Below are 12,422 nucleotides of genomic sequence, written 5' to 3'. Positions count from 1 at the left end.
GCAAGACCCTGTCTCCAAAAAAAAAAGACAAAACTAAAATATTGTAATATATAAATCACACAGTTTAATGGCTGTCGATGGCTGTCACGAAGTTAAAAAAAACTGAAAAAGTTTTTATTACAATCCTACATAAATTTATTGCTATCCCACCTTATACATTAAAAAAAAGTTAGGCACCTATGCCCAAATTGATGAAATCTAATTTGTGAGATTCTACCATTTTTTAAAAGTCCTTCAATAATAATGAAGTGTACACTGGTCACAGCAGAATAGTTCAAATGAATTTTCCTGAGGCTGCATTCTAAGTACATCCAACCCAGAAAGTATTTTTAGCCAGCGTGTTCAATCAATGCTGGTGTTATGCCTAGCCCAAATTAGAAATTGGGTGTTATAAATTTAAAGTAACAATGTTACTAGGGACATTTTAAAAGACATTCAATTAGAAGGTAAGAAAAAAACACAAGTTTGACACAATTCAACACCCATAGCCCAGAAGCTTAGATGTTAGAGAACAGGCAATAAGAAAATCACATCCTCATCCACAACTAATTTTGAGGAACCTGTGATTTTCTAACTTAATAAACCTTAACCTACTCGGTATTAAGAAAAAGTACAAAATAGTGATGCCTCCTTGTGTTTTAAAAATTTGTCAAATGTTAAAATGTTAAAACACAAACATTCCCATGTATAAAAAAGACCATGTTTCTCATAAATCACTCAAGATCGTGATATTATGGGACCATGCATATGTTTCGATGCAAAATGTAACAAAGATAATGTGTACCATAAAAAATGTGAAGAGACATAAAAACAGCTTTTGTGGTAATTGGAGCATAAATTTATTCTGACAAAAAATGGTGGTGTTCACAAAATGATCACACTCTTTTATTATGAGTTAGTAAAAAGGTTCTACACAATCCACAAACTTTTGCTTACAAAAAGTTTCCTTTTTCTTTAAAAGAAAGTTGAATTTCTATTTATTAAATTCAAGATTTAACAGATATATCTAGCTCTATTTCATTAAGCACACTTCGGGCTCTGAACAATTTTTTAAGCTCATCCTCTTCCCCCTTAAAAAGGAAAAATGATTTTTTTCTCTGGCACATTACAGTTCAGAAAACCAAGATTTTAAAAAGACCTGGCGTTTAGTGTTCCACAGTCTCCTTTCTACTCAAATCGTCTCTTTCAAGTCGGATGCACTGGCTTTTTGTTTTTATCTTTCTCCATAAACATGCTTTACATGTGGCCAACCAGCTGTGCTGTTTCAACTGTGCCCAAGATCTGGTCACATAAACTTATTATCACTTAAATCTCTTATTCGAAAAGTAGCTGGTATACTGCAGATATATGACAGGTTCTCCTAGAACAAGCGCTTTGAAAAATCCTACAAATCGTCCTTGTACATACTGATGTCACCACATGATGCAAGCCCAGACATAAAATCTCCCATCCTAAGTTTTGCAGAAACATCCTATGCAACTGTAAACTGTTCCATTTTAAGGAAACCCTGGGAAATGCATCGGTAAGTTTATTTAGCTACATCTCAACTTTCTTTTTTTTTTTTTTTTTTTTTTTGGTGGTGGGGGGCAACTACAGTTTCCCAAATACAGGTATATACTGGTAGAATCATAAGAGGCTTAAAACTTCAATGGTGGGGATACTCTGCCCATGCACCCATGCAGCAGGCAAGAAGCGCTGAACCAATTTTAAAAAGGAAAAAAATAAAGGAATTCTACCAGCAATGGAAAACTCAGAAGATTCTAAAGCCTTACCTAGAGTTTAGGTACCGTGGAACATTCCATCTCCGCATCTATTCCATCCCTTAATTCCTTCGCTCAACCAACTACAGATTCCAACTATAACCCCCGGGAGCTCCGAGAGCAGAGGTCCCAGGAAGAAAGGGAAAAAATTGTCCTTTCCTTTCCTTTTACATCAACCTTGTACCTCCGGCTTGCCCTACCTGGCTCACCTCCCACGAGCCACACACGCAGGTAATAGCCTCGCGTACAACGTGCAGGGCCGAGAGGCCGGCGGGGACCCGAGAGTCTCTTACCTTCGTATCACAGCCGCGTCCCCTCGGCTGGAGAAAAAAAGCCTCGAGGCCCGGGCGCGCCAAGGATAAGCGCGTCCGCCGTGCCGCTCCGGGGGGCTCCCTCAGCGCCCCCCGAGCAGCAGCCGCCGCAGCGGCCGCGCCACGACCCCGAGCCGCCAGCACCACCTCATGCTGCGGGGCTGCCGCGGGCCGGCGCCGCCAGGGAGGTGGCAAGGAGGCGGGCAGCCGGCGCCCTCTCCCACCTCCCTGCGGAGATGAGATAATCCACACCCCCCAAAAATGCCGTGGGGGAGGGGGCAAAGGGGGGGGGGGGACCTGACCCCAAACCTCCGACCCTTCGGCCAAAGCCAAGTCTCGTCCCTCCCCGGCTCAGGTCCAATTTCAGCCCCTGGGGACCCAGGAGTCCTGAGAGAACAATGTGGGGGGGCCACGAGGAGCGGAAAAGCGCGCAGCGCGGCGTGAGCGGGTGGGTAATCCTGGGCAGCGTTTGTGTGTGAGAGTGCAAGAGGAGCTAAACCACCCCCCTCCTTTTCCTCCTCCTCTGTCTCCTCCTCCTGCCTCAAGCACACCCCGTCTCCCAGGCCGCAGCATAGCAACCGAACATGGCGGCTGCGCAGGCGCCGCCAGTCAGCGGCCAGAAACGGCCGCGGCAGCAACCGGAGACGATCTCGCGAGAGGCAAGGCCAAAAACCCTTTCCCGGCTAGCGCAGGGAGAAGTTGCACCAGCCCGAGCGCGGAGGGACACACAGGTGTGAGAGAAGCGGCCTGGAGCATTGGGAGGCTCGGCGGGGAGGAGGAGGTGGAACCTGTGGCCCCGCCCCATAGCCGCGCCGCGATTGGTTGCTTGGACTGTGACCCCCCCCCCCCTGCTGCACCTACTGACTTAAGGGACTGGACCGAGGGCCCAGAAACCTGTGTTAACCAGAACTTCTGGCACTAGGTCGTCCTAAATTCAGTGCTACTAGGGGATATAGGTTTTGTGCTTTGAATCATTTCCTCTCCTATATATAGGCTCCAAAACAAAGCCCAAACAAACAACGTTCATTTATAAAACGTTTGGGTGTCTTCTGTGTGCCTGGAACGATGAGCTTTTTTAAATTGAATTAATTCATTTAAATAACAAATATGAATTTGGTGTTATCACGCCAGGGTTTTTGCCAGATGCATTCTTTTATTTTATTGGCGATACAAACTAGTTGGTAATAGCACAGATGCCTATGGGCTGGATGATCTCAGCTAAAATGGGGGAAGGAGGGATTTGGGGACCGTCACACTTCCTTTTTGCCTCATTTTTGGTTAGTGCTCTTTTCTGTTGCCAGGCGCCTTCTTTCTCTTCCTTAGTCTTAGCGTCAGCACCCTACCAAAGCCGGCCTTTATAAAAACATTCTTTCCAAAATCACTTTCCCTCTAAGCCTACAAAAATGATTATTTACTAAACAGGGAAATGTGTACAACTCTATGAAAGATACAAATATCTATAGACTCTCTTCTCTCTCTCACCCTGCCCCTAGTTTCTCCATTTGAAAAAGACAACTTGTCAATCCATATTTTTCCTGCTTTACCTTCTTCACTTGCTTTTCTTCCCAGATCTCTTGTAGCCAGTGCTCATTCTTCCTTCCTTAAATATGCCTTCCTGCCTCCAACTCTCCATTTCTGTGCCTTTGTTCATGCTATTGCCTCTACTAAAATGTTCTTCACCTCATCTTCATGTGTCAATATCCAGTCAGCCTCCCACCAAAGATCAAAGGGACTTCCACTAGAGAAGTAACAGGTCATTTATTACTTCATTGGCGTGGAGAGCTCTAGGTTCGACCTCTCTTTGGTTCTTATCACAGTGTACATTCTATTATACAATACTAAGCCCGGGCTGGGTCTTACCGCTATTTCATGGTCTTACCACCACGACTGGAGGACAAGGACCTCGTCTTAGTCGTCTTTGAATCCCCTATAATGCCTGATGACACTGCCTGATCAAAAAAAAAATTGTTGAAAGAATGAAATGCTTGGATCTCTAATGGGTAGTATTTCTGCATGGTACTTAAAACAGAGCAGACTCTTCCTCAGCTTCCAAATCTTGTAATTTGCTGTGTCTCTGGGTGATACTAGTCTGGCCTGGATTGTCCTAGTTGATGCCCCATAAAGCCTTGCAACCAGTCCCCAACTAATCTTCCTATCTCCAGACCCTCCCACCCCACCCCATTCCATCCATAAACCACAGTGACCTTTACAAATATAAATCTGACTTGTAACATAAATAGAACTAAAGTCTCAACATTGGTGGGGGCTGGAGGGGAACACCTTTGCTTTGGGAAACTCTGCAGGATGAGCCCTTTGGATAAACAAATGTAAGCTTCATATCCATGTACTGTTCTTTAGGAAAACTGTGAAGACACTATTTTAAAAAATAAGATAAAATTCACCCTTTAAAGTGTACAATTTCAGTGCTTTTTAGTATATTCACAAAGTTGTGCAACCATCACCACTAATTCCACCTCAAAAATTATCACCACTAGGCTGGGCGTGGTGGCTCATGCCTATAATCCTAGCACTTTGGGAGGCCAAGGCAGGAGGATTGCTTGAGGCCAGGAGTTCCAGACCAGCCTGGAACATAGTGAGATCTCATTGCTACAAAAAATTTAAAAATTAGCCAGGTGTGCTGGCCCATGCCTGTAGTCTCAGCTTCTCAAGAGGTTGAGGCAGGAGGATTGCTTGAACCCAGGGGTTCAAGGCTGCAGGGAGCTATGATCCTGCCACTGCACTCTAGCTGGGGCAACAGAGTGAGACTCTGTCTCAAAAAAAAATTTAAAAATCATCACCACTGTTTAATTCCACCCCAAAAAGAAATCCTTTACCCATTAGTCGTCACTCTCCATTCCCTCCCCTCACCCTTCCCCTAACAACACTGATCTACTTTCTGTCCCTATGGGTTTGTCTACTCTGGACATTTCATATAAATAGAATTATACATTATGTAGTCTTTAGTATCTGGTGTAAAGCAAGACACAAAAGTTCCTGAATGGAATATCCTTTGTGGAAATCACCAAGATGGGCCCTTTGAAGTCACCAATACTCATCATTTTTCCTGAAGAAATCTAAATTTATCTTAAATCTCCCTATCTGCAACCCTGGAAAGAGAAGAATAAATAATTGTCCTTTAAAAAGGGGGGTCTTTAGGTTGTGCCAGATCCCCACGTGAGCCCATTGAAGATTAAATTGGGAAATAATAAATTAGTGCTTCTCAAACCTTAAGGTGCAAACAGATCACCTGGATATCTTGTTACAATGCATGTTCTGATCCATTAGATCTGGAATGGGGCCTGAGACGGTGCATTTCTAACAAGCTCCCTGGCTTCTGGACCACCTAAAAGTAGCAAGGGTGTTCCTTAAACTAGTATGTGTTTAAGAAAATATTTTTGCAAATTCCCTATAAAAATATGTAAATTTTTTGCTCTTATGTTCTTTAAAAAATTAATATATTCTAATGCCTATTCTGAATCATTTGATGACCACCTTGTAACTGAATACTACACTTGATTTTGTATTTGGCACCAACTACAACTTTAATTTTCTTGGGCTAAAGGGAAAAAAGTAGAATACTTCTTATGGAAATGACAGCATTCTGGCTAAGAGAAGGTCAAGCATGCTCACAACACACTGCAAAAAAGTTTCACAGAAATTCAAATAGAGAAGAATGTTGGGATAATCAAGCCAATTATAAACATGCCAAACAAAAAGGCTCATACCATAACAATGAGTCCATATTCTCATCTCAAGGGACAATGTAATTTCAGCAAAACAACAAACATCATTCACCATGTTACATACATAATATTAACTGAATTTTTAAATTTTGTGAATTTAATTTCTAAAATTATTTCAGTTTTATATATGTAGAAAGCTGTGAGAATAAAGCATTTATACCTAATCTAAAGTTTATACATGATTAAGAAACATAATTAAAATAATTTAATAGTTGGGAGCTAGCAAGATTTTTTTTTTTTTTTTTTTTCATTTAAAAGTGGCCTCAAACATTACCGGATATTGGCAGACATTGCTATTGTCTGCGATTTTTTTCCTTGTCTACAGCCTGCCCTTGGCTGTGCTTTGAGAGAGTAGGAACAAGGGTTGTGTCCACACTTGGAGGGTGTTGGCAGGCAAAGACTGGCCTTTTTGCACTGTGTAACTGTTGGCAGGACCTCTCCTAACTCTGGGTAGTTACAGCCAGGAGGGAATAGGCATTTGTTCTAGTCTACGCAGACACGCCAGGCTGCCCCAGCCTTGGCAGTGACCCTAGGCAGCAGCAGTGGAGGAGAAGCTTTGAGTTGGGCACTGTGGCTGACTCACCAGCCACCCACCATCTGTAACTTGAGAAGACCCCTTTGGAAGGAAGAAGTAACCCTGGAGTCACTGGGGTTATCTGGGGAGGAGAATCTTATGGGAAAGTTGGACTTTACTTGCTAGGTAGAGCTCAGAGTGGTATGAATTTTAACTTTAAAAAACATATGACTTAAGTGACTTAATTTTGTTGTCTAAGCTGGTGAGGTGGGACATACAAGGTACACAGGCTTTCAAACAAATGTGAGTCCTAACCTGGTCTCTGACATGAGAACTTGGTTGGATAATTGTCTACCTTAGCTGGACAACTAAGGTGGAATTTCACCTTTTTACCTGTCTGGAATCTTCATGCATTACTTAAAGCAAAGCAAAATAAAACCAGCAAATTTAAAGAATTCAAACCTTTAAAGAAATGTCATACATTTTTCAAAAGCTCAGAATTCTGTGGCTCGGGCTTCCTTTAATTACAGAGCTGCTTTAAACATACTTAAAAAAAAAAAAAACATTAAAAAAAATCAGATAGCATATACCTCTGAGGCATTTGACCCAGATTTGTTGCTCTGTCAACGTGTCTCTCTCCCTCTTCACTTGCCTATTTTTTCCCCCTTTTTTGCTGAATAGCAGCAGAAGACCCATTAGCAATTCTGAGATCAAGAACTATACAGAAAATGTAATATTTTAGGAGGCCAATGCCTTATCCAATAGGCCACTGGGGCATGAAAATGTAACATTTTAAAAATCTAACACTTCGTCCTGCCCTCAATCCCATTCCCCAAAGGTAAGTACTATTAGCAATTCTTGTGTACACTTCCAGAATTTTCTGAATATATAAGCTAAATGTATATCTCTTTTCCCTACACACAAGGGATCATACTATACATACTATTGCACTTACAAATGTGTATGTGAATCATCCCTTAACAAAACACATAGATACGTGTCATTCTAAGGACTGCACCATAATGTATTTAACCTTCTCTATTTAGTGGGCATTTAGGCTGTGTCCAGTTCTTTGCTGTTATAAAAAATGTGCTAATGAACATTTTTATCATAAAGCTTTGTACACATAATGAAGTATTTCTTTAACATAAATTCCTGGGAAAGCAATTGCTGGGTTGAAGTGTATGGACATGTTTAATTTTGATGAATGTTGCCAAACTGACTACCGATTACACCCACCAACTATTTGTGAGAGTTACTATTATCCACCTCTTCCTTATCATTCTGGGTTTTATATTTTCCTCAAACCAAACAGCAACAAAACCCCATAAACCCTTCTATGTTTTTTTTCTTCTAGTACTTTTAGTTGTGTTTCTTTAAAATACTTAAATCTTTGATCCATCTGGAAATAATTCTGGTCGTATAAGGGGTTAGGGATAAGCTTTACTGTTTTTTTTAAACGGCTACCCAGTTGTCAGAATATCACCTTATTGAAGAAACACACAAACACACACACACTTGCTAAATTGCCTTTATCAGATGCTGAATTCTCAAAGTTTTTTTTTTGTTTGTTTTGTTTTTTTTTTTTTGGTTTTTTTTTTTTTTTTTTTTTTTTTGAGACAGAGTCTCACTCTGTTGCCCAGGCTAGAGTGAGTGCCGTGGCGTCAGCCTAGCTCACAGCAACCTCAAACTCCTGGGCTCAAGCGATCCTCCTGTCTCAGCCTCCTGAGTAGCTGGGACTACAGGCATGCGCCACCATGCCCGGCTAATTTTTTTCTATATATATTTTTAGCTGTCCATATAATTTCTTTCTATTTTTAGTAGAGATGGGGTCTCGCTGTTGCTCAGGCTGGTCTCGAACTCCTGAGCTCAAATGATCCGCCCACCTCGGCCTCCCAGAGTGCTAGGATTACAGGCGTGAGCCACCGCGCCCGGCCTTGTTTTGTTTTTTTGATTTGGGAATTTTTTACTTTATTCCATCAAGCTATCTACGCCATGCTGGTATTCCTTTCCTGTTGCTACTGTAACAAATTACCACAACCTTAGTGGCTTACAACAACACAAATTTATTCTCTTACAATTCTGGACATCAGAAGTCCAAAATGGGTTGTGCTCCTTGCCGAGGCTCTAGGGGAGATTCTATTTCCTTGCCTTTTCCAGTTTCTAGAGTCCACCTGCAAGTCTTGGGCTCACAGCCCCTTCTCCATCTTCCAACCTAGCAATGTAGCATCTTTGAATCTCTTTCTTTCTCATCGCCTTCTCTGGCAAGACCCTCTTGCCTCCCTTTGATGAGGATCCTTGTGATTGCATTAGATCTATCCACATAATCCAGGAAAATATCCCCATCTCAAAATCGTTAACTTAATCACAGCTGCAAAGTCCCTTTTACTATGCAAGCTCACATGCACAGGTTCTGTGGATTTGGAGGCCTTTATTCTGTGTGCCACGGTCTCTAATACCAAGCTCTTTTAACTATTAGAGTTTACAATAAGTTTTAATACCTGAAAAAGTTAATTCTTCCTCATAACATCTTTTTGCAAGATGAACATATTTTTAATTATATGAATTTAAAATAGGTGAGTCCCAGATTGTGGCTGAAATATTAAATTACATTGACAGGGTATGTAATGTGCCTAGCATAAGATCTATTTAGCATCTGAAAAAAATTATCCATGGATAAATGTGAATATAATGTGTATATATAAATATACTCTTTTTTGATATATTTAAGTGATAATTTATTCACACATATAAGCTAATTATCACAATGAGAAAAGATTTATAAAGAAGGGGTTTTGGGGGGTTGGTTTTGGTATTAAGAGAATAAATGTGCAAAGGTTCCTTTTTAAATTATTTTCTTAAGTAAAAGTATACTTTCATAATGGTAGAAAATAAACATTCAACATCTATTCACTAACCAATCAAACAAATAAAATGTTCATGTTACCTCCAAAGTTAAACATACCTGGCAAATCTTAACTAGTTCACAAAAAGACTAGGGAGTTAGGTGAAAAAGTGAAGGCCTTTGAGGAGTTTTCAACTTCCAGATGAACAGACAGAAAAATGCATCAGTACAGAATGAGTGATAGCAAACATGTATGCTTTTATATACCAGGTACTATACATAATTTACATACCACAGTTCCACATTTAACCAATAAACGAGCTCCATTTTATAGTTTAAAATAGACTATTAGATCATGACTGTTCTTGTTTAATGATTTTAGGCAAATAATTGCAGATACAACAATATAAATGTTGATTTCCTAGATTTGGCAGCTGTTAAAAAGAGTTTTCAGAAATCCATTAGATGCTGACGATAGATCCACAGAGGCTAATTTTAAAGTGCATATCAGGGGATAAATCCTGCAGAAGCCTCAGCCTCTGTAATACCATCATGGGTTAATAGTTTTATAAATTCATAAACATTAAATTAATTTGGAGCAATCTAAAAAAAAAAACTCTTCAAGTGGCATCCAGTTTCTTACAGGCTTCTTCAATGAACGTTAACATGTTCTTAATCTAGGATGAATTATGAAGAACATCCAAATCCTTTAGAAGAGCATTCTGGTTTGGAATTAGTGTCAAAATGTCTTTCTGAAGGGTGGGTGCTTTGAAACTATTCTGAGAAAATTCTGGAAGAGAGAGTACACCACTACTATCCACGTGAAGCACCTGTTTTAGTGTCTTCTCTTTTTCTTCCACCTTACTTGCCAGAATTTCAATTTTGTTCTTTGGGCTTTGAATATTCCCAGTCATCAACTCTGTAGTCTCTACCATTTTATCTATTTCCTCCTGCAATAATGCCACACCTTCTTCATTGGCTCTGTGCTGGCCCTATCCATATTCAGGAGACTTGACACGTTAGTTAAATCTTTCAGTTTTTCAGGAAGGACTTTCAGGGTTTCACACAGTTGTAGCAATCTTTTCTTCAGGAAGTTGAGATGATGTTGTACTTATTCTTTTTCTTTAATACTTTTACTTAAAATTATCATTACTACTGATTCCATTATAGTTTGCGAATGCTCTCTGCTACTCTTTGAAAGAGGTTGCCAGGTTTTTCTCTTGTTGGATGCTATCTTTATCTGTTTTAGATTAGTATGCTTTGTTTGTCCTTTAGAAGACACATGCTTTGGATGATTTTTATTTCTTTTTACTGTGTTTCTAACCTCTTTCTCTGGCAACTCTACTACCTCATCATCAATTTTTCTTTTTGGATTTCTTTTTAAATGTTGAGACTTCTTGGAACCATTTGGTTTACCAGGCATCTTGATCACTGATTCCTCTTGAACCGTTCGGGGAGCCGTGCTCAGACTAATTCACAACCAAACAATCGAAAGAGGAAGAGACCTGGCTAAATATATTCTTAAAGACACAGATTATGCATATTATAAGCTACTTAATCTATATCCGTCTTCTTAATTTAAACATTAATGCAAATTAGTCCTCATAATTTTCATTCATTTAAAAAAATGTGTATTGCTTACTTACTATTGTTAGGCACTGGAATGCAAGTAAGAGGTGGCCCTTATCCTCAAGGCAAGTATTTTTTATTCTTAGAATTGTGAATTATTAGTGAGTTATGAAATCAATTTAGTGGATCATGACCAGCATTTTGAAAAAAGCAAGGAACTAGAATACACTAGGAGATATCAGAGTACATTGCACAACATGAAGGTAAGCATTGTACTCTGAAACTTTGTGGTTATGTGTTTGTGTGTTTGTGTATATGTGGGTTGCTGCATAAAATGTCCCTCTTTCTTACTTTGGGTGTGGTAGCCAAAAAAATTTTAGAGCTTCTAGGCTGAAAGGAGAATCAATAAAAACAACACCAATTAGAATGAGGACGGCTTTCATAGATTAAACTGTGAACTCCATGAGGACAGAAACATGGCTATTTCACTCACCGTTAATTCATTCTGATACAGAATCAGCTCTCTGTTATTATTCTTGAATGAACAAATGAACGTGGTAGGCCTGGAGTGCTAGGGAAAGCAGCGGAAGGAGACCAATGTCTAGCACGTCCTGTGTCTTACTGAAGGGACGAGATTTGGTGAGGAAAATGCTCTGATGTGGAATAGAAGGCCGGGCAGAGCCTATGAGAGGGAGCCCTGAGGGACCTTGAGTGACATCTAGTGGATTCTTTGACCAACTGGGAGACACCAGCCTGAGGAAATCTCTTTCCCATTAGATGAAGCATTAATGAATATGCTGTTTGCTTTTAAAAGAGAGAGAGAGAGAGAGAGATGGGCTCCATCCCGGCACAATGTACAAAATTTACTTTATATATAGAGGAATACTGTAGGTTTATTGGTCTGTGCTCTTTGTTATGTGTTGGCTTTATCCATAGGAGCTTCATCATCAGATTGGAAAATCTTGACTACTCTTCATTACTTTATAGCATGTTACTCAGCACCTGGTACAACATCGTCAGGTGTGTAATAAACACCTGCTTTTGGCTGGCTGACATGCTTTAGTCATTCATTCAGCCTGTGGTCATTGATTGGATACCACCCACATTAAGAATCCCCATCCCTGACTGCACATTAGAAACACCAAGGGAGTTTCTAATAAATACAGACACCCTTGCCCACCCTGATCCCACCTTCATCCTCATTTGTTAGGGTATAGCTGAGGCTTCTCTCTATAGATATGGATGTAAAGTTTGTTTTTTCCAGCTCCCAAGGGGACTCTACTGTGCACAGCATGTCATACAGGCTCCACGTAGAACAGGGATCCCTGCCCTTTAGATTGGTACTTCTCAAACTGTTTGGGATAAAGGACCAATCCATCATGGTCCAATATTTTAGTAAAATATGAATAAAAATTAATGACTACAAAATGAAAAGGAAAAGAACAAGATATATGGTATAATAAAATACAAGCCCCAATTTTTTATTAGACACAACAGAAATGAATTACTCTGTCAAATTTCTCTAAATGGTTATAACTGCTTACTCTCAATTTCTGTATTTGTCTCACTGTGGACTGGTAACAAACCATTTGCAGTGTGGCACTTTGAGTCACATTGTGCTAGCCTACATTCTAGATGGAGATGGGGGCAAGGAAAAGACAGAGGAGATGCAAAACACAC

At 40.1% G+C, this 12,422-nt stretch overlaps 1 protein-coding gene and 1 pseudogene across 1 annotated transcript in view; both read right to left on the bottom strand.

Moving 5' to 3' along the window:
* The window catches only part of PTPN4 (protein tyrosine phosphatase non-receptor type 4), a 187,462-nt gene extending 185,361 nt beyond the window's left edge, over window positions 1–2,101 (bottom strand). The window contains exon 1 of the mRNA XM_069461012.1: window positions 2,054–2,101. The gene's annotated coding sequence lies outside the window, so the exon portion shown is untranslated. The remainder of the gene's footprint in view (window positions 1–2,053) is intronic.
* A 7,692-nt stretch (window positions 2,102–9,793) lies between these two features.
* LOC138386899 (centromere protein Q pseudogene) lies at window positions 9,794–10,596 on the bottom strand (annotated as a pseudogene).
* Between the last annotated feature and the right edge of the window lie 1,826 nt (window positions 10,597–12,422).

This window comes from Eulemur rufifrons, chromosome 1 (genome assembly GCF_041146395.1).
Source record: "Eulemur rufifrons isolate Redbay chromosome 1, OSU_ERuf_1, whole genome shotgun sequence".
NCBI classification, from domain to species: domain Eukaryota; kingdom Metazoa; phylum Chordata; class Mammalia; order Primates; family Lemuridae; genus Eulemur; species Eulemur rufifrons.
The sequence above is the reverse complement of the archived record's forward strand: the minus strand, read 5'-3'. Positions and strand labels throughout refer to the sequence as shown.